The following is a 16070-nucleotide window of genomic DNA, read 5'->3' as shown; positions in this document are numbered from 1 at the left end:
GTCCTTTTTGGTTGTAATTCACAATGATTTAAGCAAGTATCTTGGATTAGAACACAAGCCCCAAGAATACCTAAATTTGTGTATAACTTTACTTGCAAGTAATTCTGATATTATTTTCAGTAGAGGTATGGAGCTGAATTCACGTAGGCTTCTTGTTACTGTTTAAGGCAAAAAAGGATGAGATTGAAATAATCAACATTCAAGATTTTCTCATCAGCTGAAAAGCTGTGTGGTTGAAAGCTGTGGGTAGGCACTTTATGTCAAGACTGCACTGACCATTAGCAGCCATAAAGTCCTAAAAATTGCACTATCTTACTGAAATTTTTACTTGTGACAGGTTTTGCTGATACTGCATATCTCTACTGTGAGCTGTTATATCAATACATAACAAAGTCGCCTTTGGTCAGCAGGGCTGCTGACATTGCTGTACTGCTGCAGTGCATTCTCAGTGGCATTTAGCCAGTGCTTCTGTGTTGACTGAGGGCTTGTGCTCAGAGACACTTTGCTCCAGCAACAAAAGAGCTGAATTATGCTGATCTGCAGTGGAAAATGACAATTTCTGCTTGCAGAGGTGCTGTAGTGTAATTCCAGCTTCAGGTGGACTGAATTAATAACAGTGCATATTTACATCTTCAGGTTTTAAATGCTTTAATAATGCTGGTCTTTAGTGCTTCTGTCAATTAAAAAAAAGGATTTATTATTAATTTGCCTTGTTTTTTTTTTTTCTTTGAAGACTGTGTCCTTACTGTCTCATTGAACTTAGTATTTTTTTTTTCTTGAGTGTGTCTCTGTTTTTGTCTATGCAAGCTATTCTTGGATAACCTGCTTAGCATGCTTGATTGCTTTCTTAATTAGTGATAGTAGAGGAGTTTGTCTATGTTCGAGATAGATGTCCTGTGGCAAAGGTCAGGATCAAATGAAGTTGGAAAGGAGGAGGGAGGAGTAGTTTAAGAGTTTCCCTGTAGTGGTAAGGAAAAGATTTTTAGAAAGAAGATCTGTCATACTGATATTATGAGTGAAAGAAGCGAGAAGATAAATTTACATTGTGTAAGGGGGAAGAATGTGGAATTGCTATAGGAGGTTGAGTCAAACTGCAGAAGGCAAGCTTTTTCCCAGTGCTAAATTTGAGTTTTGCTGTGGGATATCTGTGGCAGAGACACAGCTGACAGGTTTACAGGTCAGGTATACAAAAGGTTGGAAACTCTATCTTATAATTGTCACTATCTGACTCCCATTCTTGCAGGTGGAAAAGAAGTCAACATCTTTATTTTTGTGGGGTTTTTTGTTTGTTTGTTTTTTGTTTTTCTCAAAGGAACTGGAAAGAATAGTGCACTCAGTCCTGCAGAACTTTACTAAGGCAAGAAGGGTGAAACTGAGCATTGAGCTGATACACACTAGGAAGTTGCACTACTGTAACCACTTCGTCAATGTAGAAAAAGAGCAGACCCTACAAGGCACTAGTGAAGTCACAGGTCATACAGCAGAAATGTGCTTCTACCAGGACAGTTTAGTCCAGGTGGCTCTAAAAAGGCTGTGTCAGGAAAGATATGCTACAGTACAGTCCTCTGCTATTAGCTCTGTGAGTTCGCAGGTTCAACTTCACTGCAGCGTTAACTGGTGTGACAGACGTTCATAGCGTGAAGCTAGCCTTCTCGCACGGTAAGTGGCAAACCTCTTATGCCAGTCCTCCATCCCCTTGAGAAACTTGTTTTTCAAGAGGTCATATACTTTTCAGGTAATGTTTTTTTCTATGGTTACCTGTAAGTGCATAAGAATCTTAAGTAGACCTGTGGTAGATGTGTTATTTTTCTTATGCTGGTGTTATTAAGAATTAACAAAATTCATTGCTGTACTAGTGGGAGCCTTCCATGAGTAAGGACTGCAGCATATGCCTTTTGTCAGCAGTGATGATAAATGGCCTTGTGTGCAGACTCCAGCTTTGAGAAACAGCCTAGGCTATCAGCTTCAATTACAGCTCATAAAATTATTATGCTCTTACTGGAAGATGCTTGTACCTGATACAACTCCTTGGTTTCATAGCTTTTTGTTTTTACCTATGCTGAACCTAATCGATGAATCAGTTTCTAATGTAAGAGGTACCATGTCTTTGGTGGGGTTGCTAGAGCATAACATTTACGGGGTAGAGGTGATGACAGGTTTAGAAGCATTTTGGCTTATGCTTTCTTATTTTTAAATGTCTCAATAGATGTGAATGGAAATTTGTGGAGGCACAAATTCCTCTCTCTTCAGGCTCTGTGTTTGGAAAGAGAAGGGTGTTCTGTAAGCTGTTACTCTGTGTAAAACACGGACCTGCCAAGCCATTCCAAGAGCATTAAAGTATAAGTGATGGCTCAATTAACCAAAATTGCTTTAAGTTCCTCTGGTCCAAGTCTGTTGTACTCATCCCTTTCTAAAAGGATGGAATTTATATCAGGTAGTTCTTATTAAATAATATTGGGATATAAATCAACCATGATGAACACAGCGTATGCTAGCCCAGCGAGCTCTATTGCGGCCAAAGTATTAGACACGTCTCGGAAAACAGATCAAAAACTTAATCTTTTATCCTCTAAAACTAGCAAGGTTAAAATAGTGTAACTGGAACAAAACAACACAATGCAGGCAAGGACAGACCTTGATCTCAGGAAGGAGGAGAAAGGCTTTTCTGTTACTAAAGTGAAAGAAGACTAATGAACTGCACAATATATGAGTTAAGGACAAAGGAAAAGCATTCTCCTTGTCAAGTTCTTGTGTTCTTGAGCAGGGGCTGTGGGTCCTGACAACTCTGCTTAATGATGCCCAAAGGCTGGGCAGAAAAGTGTTGGGGGGAGGACTCACAGCTGGAAAGACCAGCAGCTATTCTCTTGCTTTTCAAACTCAGCTGATGTAGACACACAGAGATGGGCAAAGTAGACCAAATGTCTGTGTGCATGTCTGACATAAAGCCTTCAGTGAAACTGTCCGTGAGGTATTCCATTGTGAAAAGGAGTTGTAGTCCTTAACAGTGTTTGCTCTAAATACTGGGGGGGAGAAGTCATCCTATACCCTCTTAGTCTGACGTATATGTCAGTTTGAGAACTGTAGTGGTAAGTTGGATGGGCTAAAATATGTTTGAACAGCATAACCACTTACCATCTAAAACCTGAGGTGGGAGTGAGCTGGAGAAGCATTTTTTTTCTGCAGTTCCCTTCATGCAATGAGAGGTGGGGTGCTGGGGCGCTGACGGGTGTGTGTGCATGCTCTGCCGCGGTTCTCAGCTGCGTGGGCTGGAGCTGAGCAAAGAATCGAGGCGCTCTGTGGTGCTGGCGTCCTGAAAGCTTCAGCTGGCAGACAGCTGCTTGAAGCTCATTGGTGTCCCTATCTTACGGACTGACTGCCACAAGAAACTTTATGGTGCTCTTTTGACTTAAAATGTGGTCCTGTCAGCTACAGAAGGGTAGAAAGTGAGGGAGATAGAGAGAATATTGATCAAGATGCAGGGGTTTAGAGTGAACCATTTAAGTATCTGAAGAATGTAGCATGCACAGCGCAAGGCCTGCTTTCTGTGTGCTGCTCTGTTCTGAAGCAACAGGATTTGGGACAGACGTTCCAGGAGTCCTTCTGCAACAGGGACATTAAAGGGGGCACTATATCATTAAATTATCTGTGAGCTGGAATCTTAAAATTTAGCATTTTTATTTGAGGACATAGTTTTCCTTTGGTTTCTGTTTTCATGTCTTGAGAGCAGCAAAGAGCTTTCAAACAGATGTGCACAGAGGTGAGATGTATTGGTAGTGTTGGGCACAGAGGCGCAGCTGTAGCATATCTTCCAATAATAATTCTGACACAATTTGTGTATCAATTTCACTCTTGTGCTGGCTACCTTGGTCGTGAATAAGACTCTTTAAACTGGCATATATTTTTAAGAATAAACCATAAGGCAGCCCTACCATCAGGTATGGATCCGTCTTCATCCAGATGTGGAGTTGTAGGTACTGCATTGTCTACTCTTAAAAATACCGTTCATCTGTGTAGAGAGTCCTAATTCATCTGTTTTTTTGTTACGGTCTAGTAGAAAAATGTCTTGTACTGTGGCAGGAAATAATAAATAGTCTGTGTTATATCTTCTTCAGAAATACTGGCTAACCCCATCAGTCTGCACCTGGACTATTTGATGGATCCAATCTGTAACTGTACGAGACAAATGTAAATCTTTGTAGTATGACTATCAAATTAAGTATTTTTATTTAATTAAACAATTTTTATTTAAGTTTCTGAGAAGTCTTTTTACTGTTGACTGCCCTTTAATAAATACTCTGCAGTTGTATAGGCTCTTTCATCCAAAAATCTCAATGTAATTTATAGTGATGTTATTTCTTTAACTGTAAAATAGGAATGAAGAGGAGCACAAAATCACTGTTGCGGTGCTAAGATGAGTGCAATTTCCTCTGTAGTATGTGTTACTAATGCTGCTAAAGTTAATTTGTAAATAACAAAGAAAAACTTATGCAGAAACAGGACAGGTAGGTTGTCTTCTCATAAACGTTTTTTCTTAAAGGATAACAAGCAGAGAAGAATGGTTTACTGATCTAATTTGTTGCTGTCTGGATTCTCCACAAAATAAAACAGAACATTTCCCAAATTACTCTATTGGTTGCCTGGCATGTTACAGCAGTAAATTGTTCACCAGTCAGCGTGGGCCATTCTTTTCTCCTCTGTTAAACTCTACCCAAAACCCTTTCCACGTGTGCCAGAGCAATTGTCAGTTTTGTGAGGAATGCAATTTGGTAAGTTTTCATAGGAGATACCTCATTAATTTCAGAAGAACTGCTGTTTAAAATCAGTTGTTGTTTAAATGTTTCAGAACCAGCCTGGGGCTGGATGAATCATTCTAGCCATAACTATAAAAATGCCATGTTTTGGGAGCATATTCTGCGGAAAGAACAAGGCTGAGATTAGGCTGAGATTGGGCAAATGGCTATTTAAAAACAAGTAAGCAAAAATCCATATTATTGAATGAGCAGATGGTGGTCTGTACTGTGAAATGTTAGCTAGGAAATTAATACCTCAGAGTCGTATTTAGCAAGGGTAGGTACAGTAAGAGGCACAGGAATATTTGAAGAAAGTAGTATACAAAATGGTCTGGAAAACATTGAATAATTCATTTATTAGCACTGGATATTGTTGAGTGAGATAGATGTAAGCAAGTTGCTGCTTTGAAATAATGGCAGAAGAATATAGCCTAGAAAAGCAAACGTGAACGTGGGGGAAAAAAAAAAAAAGTCTTCACTTCCATTTTTAAGGGAATTATCCAGTATATTAAAAATAAGTGAACTGAACCATAGGTTAATAAAGCTTCCTTCACAACTTTAGCATCAAATGTACTGTATTCTTGGTAAGATGCACTTCCCTTGGGCTTAAGGTATCGAGAGCATCACGTGTTCTAAGGCTATTTTGAGAATTCCTGAACTATTGCTTTGAAAAAGAGAATTGCAGTTATGTTGTTTTAGAACAGGCCAGATGTATTCTGCTATGCAGTACTTGAGATTAGATTTTGTATCAAAATGATAGTAAAAGGTAAAAAGTACTGGTTCTTGCATTGTGATTTTTGGAGCGTTTGCTAGTATGGACTCACTGGTTTTGGCTCTGTTGGAGCGTTGGCTGTTTTTCTCGTTTCCTCTTACAGAACTGCATCTAAAAATATGTCATTTCCTAATATTGATTTCCTTTAAGCAGTTGTACTGCTTACTGTGTGTGAGGATGTTTTGACTGTGTTTGGAAGCGAGAAGGTCTGCAGGATCAAGAACAGAAGCGAGAGGGGTTCATGGGATGCTCCCTGTCTAGATGCTGTCTATAGCATAAAAATGTGCTCAGGTCCCCCCGGGGTAACACGTATGGACCCTGCACTGGATTTCACTGTCAGCTAGTGAGCTTCTAGGTTACTTTTCAGCTGTATTCTTCTTTGCGTTTATTTTCTATTTTCAAGGAGTTTGGAGATCTTTGGGAAACAAGGAACAGCAAATAGGAATGATCAGCGTTGTTGTTAATGGAGTTTGCTGATAGTGTCCGTAGGAATGGCAGGCTTTCTTACAGAGACTGAGCGTCGTTTCCTTTCTAGTGAAGATGACAAGGCAGTTTTTCAAATGGAGCTAAATGTGCTTAGCTTCTGCCTGCTTCAGCTGGCATTGATACCCTCCTCAAAAGTAGGTCTATAAAATATATCTTTAAAAAACAAAGCAAAACAAGATTGCAAATATGCTGGGAACTACTCACCCCTGTAAGGCCCGAGGTTGTTTGCTCAGCAGCACATGCGTGGGTCAAAGGTCTGAGGGAAATGCATGTTTATCCTCAAAGTGCTCAGAAGTGGCAACCAGCTGTTGCTGATAGCAAGCACATTATCATCGTTTGTAGCTGAATTTTCCGTGTCCCTCTTTTCTCATAGCTCTTTTCACATTACTCTTGTATGGGAATTGAAAAGATTGGTTAGCCTTGCACTTCGTCATCGGTGCTGCTGAAGCTGCAGAGCGGTTAGATCCGCTGGCTCTTAGACCTTAGCCGCGTCTAGCAGAGTGTGTGAAAAGAGATCATGGCTCATATTTAATTAACCATGTTTGTTTAGTGTGAAACAAACCTTAAGTGAAAATCACGTTATTTTCTTGGCCAAAGATGCTAAAATAAATTTGGTATATTTTTTTCTTCTATAGCCAACTCTTGTAGCTGCTACTAAAAACACGGCATAATTGTGCAAGTCCTTCTAAGCTTTTCATCCACTCGACTTATTTTTCTGCTAGAGAAATGTTTGATAGTTACGTAGTGTGGCCCCAGAATATTGCTTGAAGAGGTAGGTTTGTCCTCTCTTCTAAGCCAAGCTATATTCCTGCATATAGTGGAAGAATACTTTGTTGTTGTCAGGTCAGATCCAGTCGTAGTAATAGCTGCAATACTGTTTGCACAACTTTCAGCCTACAGGAACACAGGGTGTTAAAAATACTTGAAAACAAATAATTAATTCCAGGTTCTGCTCAAGTGAGAATGTGGGGAGTGGTGAAAGATGGAAAAAAAAGTATGTGTGAGGGGAGGCATGTGAAAATTAAGCATGTGTGCGTGTGGAGGGGGAGCAGTATATAGCGGAAGAGAATGCAGTGGGTTTCTTGGCATAGTCTCAAATATAAGTTATTTTGCGAACAGAAAAATCTTGTTCTTGGGTTTTGCAAGCTGGTTGAAATTCTCAGAGTTTGTACATTCCTACTCATAGTAAAATATAATTGCTGCTTCTTCCACAAATATGTATACAGAGAAGTTTCTTGTGAATATATGATTTATTTCTGTTGATCTGTTTGATCAGTGTTTCAGTATCTGCATGGAACATAAAAAAAGGCTCCTTAAGTGTCCCAACTGCACAGGCACTTGTACGACTTGGTTCTCCTATGAAAATACCTTATTGGAGTGACGTTCTTCCGAGTGATTTGAATGCCTGTGTTTTCAGTTAATTTGAAGGAGTGGGGGGGGGCGACTGTGTCAATACATGTACCCAGTGACACATCTGCTTTTGTGATTAAGTTCATGGCTTGAAGAAAAGCCTTACTCAAACTGTGGATCCTGTTACATGCATTTAACCCAGGGCTATGATGGTTTTAAGACTGAAGGCATAAATTGAAATCTGTGCTTTAGAGTTGCTGTTGAAGTGTGTGTTTGCTGGCTGTGTACTTGTTCTCCGAAATGTTTATTAGGGATTACGTATTGGGAAGGTACATGCCTTTTCTATACATGCAGAGCTTTTTAGCCTGCTCCCGCAGGGTACCTCTCTGGTGCCCATGGGCTCATGTTGGTAGCTGGGAGGGCACAGCTTAGCTCAGAGTGCCAGTGTTGGTCTGGTGTGGGTGAGCTTCCCACTGGGGCTCTGGTTGGTATGTTTTAGCTGAATGGGATGAACTTCTTTGGCAGATTCACTGTCTCAACAAAGGTTGCGTAATACTGTTTCTGTGGTTGTGTATCTAGTGCAAGAGGTTTCTACCAGTCTTGTTTTTCCCCCGACAATTCAGAGGGGGAAGGTGGTAAGTCTGGAAGAGGAGGAGCAGCGTGGGTCTCATAAATTGTATGTACAGGTGAAGGAACCACAGCTTGGGTTAGCTTGGGGAGTAGCTGCTCTTCAAATACCGCAGGGCTGTGGGATTAGTAGCTGTAGCATGTTACATTGCCCATTGATTCTCATGTGAAATGTCTGTCCCTCTTACTGTACTCCTTTCATGCCTTTTAATGGTTTAATTATGGTCATAAATGAAACTGATGTACTTCATTCAGTGAAGGAAATAGAGGAATGACATTTCAACCCAAATATTTGTTCTGCACTGTATTAAAACTCCTGCAGGTTTATTTAAAATGGCTTTTGGCATGTTGATGAACAGTATGTGCCTGTTATGGTTGTTACCTCTCTAACAAGCAGTGCCTTCAAATACTGACTGGGAGCACTGCGCTTTTAGATTGCTTTTTTTTTTGGGGGGGGGGGAAGTCTGAGCAACTGTTTCCATATTTTGATTACTTCCATGTTCGTTTTCTAAAACATGTACCTAGCAGATGATGTGATACTCCTTTCATTTTTCATGAAGTTCAAATGGAGATGGCATGTGTGGGCGGGGTACAAAGACAAGCCCTGCAAATACAGAGAAGTTTAAATCTGAATTCAGAGGTTTTCTATGGCATCAATGGCCAGCCGCCCAGGTGCAAAAGACAGTAATGCCCAATTTCCATCATGCACTTGCTCACTCGAGCCTGTAGAGTGAGCATGTCCACAGAACACTGATCACAGCACTAACTCACTGCTTTATATAGTAGTGGCAGCAGCTGCTTCTTTACCGGCCTGTTTTGCTGCAGGAGCTGGGGCAGCGCTGAGCGAGGAGATGGGTCAGGGCCCTGGTGCGTGGGGGCTGTTGGCATGAGAGTGAGATTGCAGTGTGGGGGCAGCAGGGACGGACAGTTCACTCTTTCTGTGCTTGCAGGTAGCTGGGGACTGCTGGGTCACCCCTGCTTTATTGCAGCCACCCTTGCTCGCTTGTCCTGCTGCTGTCGGGACCTGCGCCTTAGTGCACCGTCGCTGCCTGCAGTGGAGGGTAGCTGGGTTGTGCCCAGCTGACTGTGGTGGGACTCTCATGGTTTCAATGAGCCTAATGCAGGCTGTGGGGCAGGGGCTGGGCTGGAAGTGCTAGGGCCTCGGCTCCTGAGTTTGTTTCTTGAAATGGTGCACCTGTCACTTCTTGAGTTAAACCCCATGTTGTTATAAGAGGATTTTATGCAGTAACAGGCACTGCCGTGTTAGAAAATCCGAGTGAAAATCCCTTTAACATTATTTCTTCCATCAGGTTATCACAGATTAATTATAAAACTGTCTAATACATGTTTTACAGTATCACTTCATGCTCAGGTCTGTTCCTGGCGTGGGTGGTGTTCTTTCTTTTAAATCTGAAGGAATGTATAGCTTGTAAGGGAGAAATTAAAACTGTGAGTATTATACAGGTTTCACTTGCTATTTGACAATATGAAAAATGTGAGGCATCTCCTGGCTAAAGTTGGAAAGTGGTGTCTGAAATGGAAAACTGTATTTTGAAACATGATTTTGGAGCAGACTGTACCGTTTCTTGTAAGAAAAACGCTTTCTACCAATGAAAATGAGATCTGCAAAACCTATTTCAAATCCATACAGGCTGGGCTCTGGACTGTGAGGGGAAAGGGTTTATTTTTCCATGTGACTTTCAGAAAGTCAATCCTAAGTGGCCTTTCCAGAACAACAGGTATCTTTGTAGTTCCAGTTTTGCTTTGTAGTAGCTTGCCCTAGTCCTTATGCTGCTTTTGGCTTCTTTTCCCAGTCTCTATCATAATCCGCTTCCTAAAAAAGGCTGAACGAATAAAATGAAAATGGCAATCCTTCAAGTGCCAAGCCTCCAGGCAACAGAGATTAATGATGTACTTGGCCATGGCTTTGCACTGGTAGTTGGAAAATGTAACTGTGGAGTAGCAGATTAGGAGAATCATTAGTCACTTAAAATAGCTGTTAATAACAGGCTGGCAGTGATGGGTATCTCTGTAAAAAGTGTCACAAACAAATTCCCTGCTGACATAGTTACTGGTTGTATTTTGCTGGGAGAGGGTTTTTTTTTTGGAGAAGCCCAGTCCCATGGTTCAGCTCCAGTACCCGTTAGCAGCCTGAGTGTATGGAGGGATGATCTCTCTGCTAATTAAGTCCATGGTGCTCCTGTCCTGTGACTTGTTTCTGTTGTGAGAAGCCGAATCCAGGCACAAAGCAGAGATGGTGCCACCAATATTCAATCATGACATCTGTCCCATTGAACAACTGTAGTTGTATTGAGATATTGTGGGGGTTAAGATGTTTCCATTCTCCCCTTTGTCAAGTTTAAAAACTGTTGAGACCAAACCAGTGCAGAGGACTGAAAATACAGCTCCAACGGAGGGCTCTAGATGTCCACATTGAGATCAGGGGTCTCTGCCTGGAGGTTTTAAACATTTGCTAGACAACTAGGGACTGTGACTGGTGATTTGGTAGTAAAATTTAATCTAAATATGAGTTAGTGGTAGTTACTCTAATTTCTTCATTTTGTTCAATCCAGTGAAATTCTTTGCAAGCAAGTACTGGGATTGTGAGAGGAAAAGGATGCAGGAGTCTGTTCTGTCTAGGCAGGGATGGAAGAAGTTTCATGGCATTTAGCTTCATCACCTTCCAAATTTGACCCCCTTGTGTGTATGGAGTCTTTCTGAAAACACAATGAAGTGCAAAGCGGCAGCAGCATTGTTATCTGAGAACAGCAACCTTAAATTGGACATTTGTGCTCAATGAAGGTTGCAAAATTGGAAATTACTTACACCACTGACTATTTCATTCTGCCTATATGTGGAAATGGCTAATGGTTTGTTACCCAGGAAACACTTTCAGTGATTTCTACTCTAGTCTGTTAAAGCTCAGAGTTGGCACTATTGATGTGTTGCTGTTGCTTTTAAAGAAAGGATGGCAAAGACGTGGTGCCTTGTTTGGGGTAGAAGATACCATGAAAAAGGAAAGAATTTAAGGAATGAAAAAAGCTTTGGGATGTAGCAGAGTATCTGAGCACAGTGCAGACTGTGGTATTTTTTGTATTTGTTTAAATCAAAATGTAATTTACTCAATGGAAGCCTCTGATGAACAGGATTTGCTTTCAAAAATGTTGAAGATACTCTCCCTCCTTTGACTTGATTTCCTTTGAGGAAGTGTTTATTCCAAAATAGAACTGTGATGAATTGCTGATAATTTTTCTTCTCTGAAGTATGTTGTGAAAATTGTATGTTGTCCTTAGACAGTTCCAGGCTATAAGCGAGGAGAAGAATTTCACTGTGGAGTGAGGGAATACTTCCAGGAGCTTGGAGGTTTTCTGGATTTCTTTTGATACGGTTTTCTCATCTTAATTGCAGCTTTCCTTTTGGAAGCGACCAGGGTAGTTTCATGAGCAATACTGGAGTGAGTTCAGATAGCTGTGAGCAGAAACTGCTCCCAGTTCTCCCTGTTGTTTTCATTAGCTGAGAAGGAGCCACAGCCGCCTACTAAACTTCTCAACAATTACCAACGAAAGCAGGGAGGGTTTTAAAATCTGCACCCTACTCCTTAATATTCTGTAATATCTGTTACAGTGGGAAGCTATTTCTGGTGTACTTTGCTTTGGATTTTAGTAACTCTTCCGGGCTGCTTTTGATTAAGTTACAGCCTTTCTTCTTGGTGTTCACCCGACTGTTATTGCCGAATACTGGTCAACAGCAGTCGACAAACAGGCCTGGTGCCTGCCTGACTGTTGGAAGTGAGTTCCCACCTCCTTTCACTTCTTGGAAACGTGTGGGTTTATAAAGCATGTTTTCTACACAGAGTTATCCAAAGGTCTGGTCCAGATCCAGATCAAGTCAGTAAGATATCTTGATGCCTTTTCTGAGGCTTGAGTAGCGCTCAGCATAACTGATGAAATGGAGTTTTTCTTGCCTCAGCTGTTTTGTTCAGGTGTAATGTAATATCACAGTGAGGGAGGGTGGCTGTAGCTGTGCCCTAGGGTTATGCGGGGGGATGTGGTGCTACGCTGGTCCCTCTCTTGAGAGGGGGGGCTCGTGGCCGTCCCTGTTGCATGTTGCGGCTGCACCTTGCACACGCAGGTACAGCCGGGGTCACCAGCATCTGTGCAACGCAGGCACCATCCACCTGAGCCAAAACTGCATCTCAGTGAGGTTAATTAGTTAAACTGGCATTACATGCCAATCCTGGGGCTCTAATCCTATAGGATTATCTCAAGTTTGGCCATGAATCCAGGGTTGTAAGGGAGTAAATCTGTGCCTGGAAGCCAGCAGATGCTCATAATAGGCAGTGGGACTTCAGTCATTATTGCGTATCTCCAAGAAGTAATTAAGAGAAAGCAATAATTAATTCTAACGAATAGAGCAACAGGACTGATTTATTTGGTTTGAAATTAGAATTTTAGTTTGAAATCGGAAAGCGAATGTTTTAATTATGGGCTATAACTGGAGCTAAAAGAGCATTGTAGCTTTGTGCCAGGGTATGAGAGAATTCTGATTTTTTCCCAACATTGTCAATTGATAGACACTTCTTTTAATCCACAGAAATGTAATGTAGTGAACTACTAATAGAAGATAATTTAACACCTGTGCAGTCTGATTGGCTTAGGGAAAACCTAATCAGTTTATAGTATATATTAAGGCAAGATGAATGGGGAAAATCAGGATTCAAGTATTACGAAGCATCTGATTCTGCAATTTACATGAGGAATAGTAATATTTTTTTTGTCTGACTTTTAGCTCATATGGTAAACATTTAGATACTAAGTCATCATAAAAAGCTAAGGCTCCAACAGGAACTGATGCTCAGACGTGTTTATGTTCAGTATACTGTGTGGCTGAGCTTCTGTTCTCTGCATATCTGCCATGGGATAGAAAATCAGTAAAATGTCTGCATGTTGGAGTCTCTGGGGTTTTCATCTCTGACTCTGCAGTCTTGACATTGGGGCTTTATTTTGGTATCTAAATATGGATTCTGGAGCCTGACTTAGAGGGTTCAGGCCTGAATTGAAAGTAGTGACTGTAGCCCTCTACACCTTCAGGGAGAAGTCCCAATGAGTAAAATGAATCATACTGTGATCAGGGGTGGAGAGAAATGAAGAACTTATTTTTGTCAGTCTTTGTTGCAGAGGAAGTTCTTTGTGTTTCATCTGCCAATATAAGGAGATAGCGATAGTTAGGAGAGCACCTCCTCGCCCCCCCTTACCTCTTTCCTTTTGCAGAAAGAGGTTTTGCTTGCCACTGAGAAAGCTAAAATGGAACATGCATAGCTGCAGAAAAACCTAACCCATTTTTGGCATAATGAGCTCAAACTTGATTAAAATTTTTCTGTTAAAACACAGCTGAGTAAGTAGCCATACAGTAATGACTGGAATGTGTCCTCAGTCTGGAAAGACTCTGTTGAGCACGTAGCACAGCTCAGTGTACCAGCCGATTCATTTGGACTGCTGCAGCCATGCTGAAATTCACACTGGTGCATGGTGCACGTCCTACTTCCTTAGTTCCGTGCACACTTTTATTTTTAAACAAAGTAATTTGGCTTCTATAATAGAATTCTGATTTTTCAAATGTACCTCTTGAGCAGTAGGCAAGGTGAACAGCAGCTCTGTTGATCACAAGTCACAATGTGCTTGACAAGGGATTTTTATGTTTTGCTTGATTTATCCAGCCAAAGATTAGAGATGCACGTGACTTTCTTACATTCCTAATAATGTTGATAACCCTCATAACGTTTATAATCCTCATCATCTTTAGTGACCTGTCTTGCAGAACCTGGAAGCATAGGTTTAGTCTTCTCTGCTGTGGTCTTTGGGGCAGATAAGTAGTGAAGAAGTACAAAGGAGTTATGCCGCTTTTTAATGGGTCTTTGGCTGCTACTTGAAAGTACATTTCAGGATTTACCATAGTATCTACCTGAACTGATCTAATCCTTTGCAAGCGCCTGCTCATAGTGTGTGCTACTGTTGAACTGTGTTGTGAATAAGGACTTGCAGTGATGTACCTAACAGGATTCAAGATATTTTGTGTTTGATGAGCCTTGAAGACTAGGGACAGGATTCCTGACAAAAGTTCTTTGAACTCTGGAGGGTTTTAAATAAGTCTGCTTTGAAATACTTTGTTTACAGTGCAGAATAACTTATGCAAAATTAGGGGAAAATAACTTACGCAAGATTTGAACGGGGTATGGGTACTGGGAAAAATCTAAGGTCGCCTGTTTCCTTTGAGATCATGTTAGATTGACACTTTAAAAAATTTTTTTTTAAGAAGGCTGAACAATTGCATTTTTCATCTATTGATCTCAACAGGTGTCTGTTTGAGATGCCACTGAATGTTTGGGGCATCTTACGTCAGGTGGCACATCTTTCCACTGTACCTTCTGTTGGCTATGCGGTTTATTACCTGATGCCTCAGTAGGTCTTCCCTCTGGCTGAATTGTCATCAAGATCATGGTCACATCATGGTATGTTGTAAAAGGTATCATTTAGCTAGGGAGAGGATGTAGTCTAGTTATCCCACAGAAAAGAACAGGGTTGTAGTTCTCTTGATCTAGGACCACTGTGCTGTCAGTAGTATGCAGATGGGTGAATTAAACCAAATTAAGTATTTCAATTCCAGAAGCTTTTAGTTGTGTTCACAATGTTGAAACAAAAGGTTTCTGATCAAATTTCTGTAAGTGAAATTCAATACATCATAACCCCCCCCAAATCTTTGAATGAAAAAGTAGAAATAATAAAAATTTCTATAAGTTAGGAAATCGGTACCTCTACTTTCTTAAATTTATGGTTGTTAATGTTAAAAAAAAAAAAAAAAAATCTCATCTGTCTTTCCCTGGGGGATAACAGAACTGAGGAGAAAATTTATCTATTCCCACGTTAGGAATAGCTCAGAAACAGATGCTTTGCAAAAGAATTACTCTAAGAGATTACAGTTAAATGCACTGTTACCAAAATTAGAAAATGCAGTTATTAATGGCCTTTCTAAAAGCATGGTTGTTTAGATTACAAACTCTTGTGATGACTGCTACGTTTCTGAAAAAGATCTTTGAAAAAGATGCCAGACATATGTAGGGGGAAAAGAAGGAAACACTTTAAACCAAAACCCACCCACGCTGTGTGTCCTGATTTTATATGTGTATCAGTCAAAAGCAAATATTTTACCTGAAGGTTTCACCATTCAGGGGTTACCTTCATGAGGGCAAATTATGGATTGTGGGAGAATTTATTTCTGTAAAAGTGGTGAAAAACTTGGCTGTTTCACAATACAGATGTAATTTTGTGTTTAAAAAAAAGTGTTTTCTCATAATACGTTTCATCTTGTGTCTCATTACTTTAGTGACATTGAATAAACGTTTTCTTAATAGCAAAAATTATGTATTGATCTTAACTGATCCAGTCTTAACTGTTAGATATGAATAAAAGTGAGTCTTGTTTTAGTGAGAAAAGCATTCTGAGGGACAGCAGTGTACTTTGTCCCACTGCCACTGTAAAGCATGCAAAAAAGCTCTTCTCTCGAGCAAAACTATAGCTGAAGCTTTAAAGAGGGTCCGAGTTTCTCTTTCAGCCTTGTGGATCCAACTATAGTCTCAGCTTTGCCCTCCTTGACACTGTAATGTCAGGGATCTCTTCTCTCAAGTGTTTTGTACCAGGGTCAGGAAACACGTGGAGTCTGGTTCAGCATCCATCCATCCATCGTACCTGCTGTGTTGCACCTATCCACACACTGTTCTCTCGTCCTTGTTTTTTCAGCTGAGCATGATGTTTCTTGTTTCTTCCACAAACTATTGCATACTGGTTGTTATTAGTTTCAGTTTAGCCGCTTGAGAGGCAGCTGTGCTTTGTGTGTGTGTGACACTTCAAAGAAACACAGGCAATGTAAGAATTTTTTTGGCTGCAAACCCTTATTTTGCAAGTAAATGTGTCTACTGGTGATTTTGTGATAATACGGGGGCCAGTTGATTCAGGAAAAAAATTTGCTTTATTCAGTTTTGAAAATAAGAA

The sequence above is a fragment of the Pygoscelis adeliae genome, unplaced genomic scaffold (genome assembly GCF_000699105.1).
Source record: "Pygoscelis adeliae isolate BGI_AS28 unplaced genomic scaffold, ASM69910v1 Scaffold160, whole genome shotgun sequence".
NCBI lineage: Eukaryota > Metazoa > Chordata > Aves > Sphenisciformes > Spheniscidae > Pygoscelis > Pygoscelis adeliae.
Note: the sequence above shows the minus strand (reverse complement) of the source record.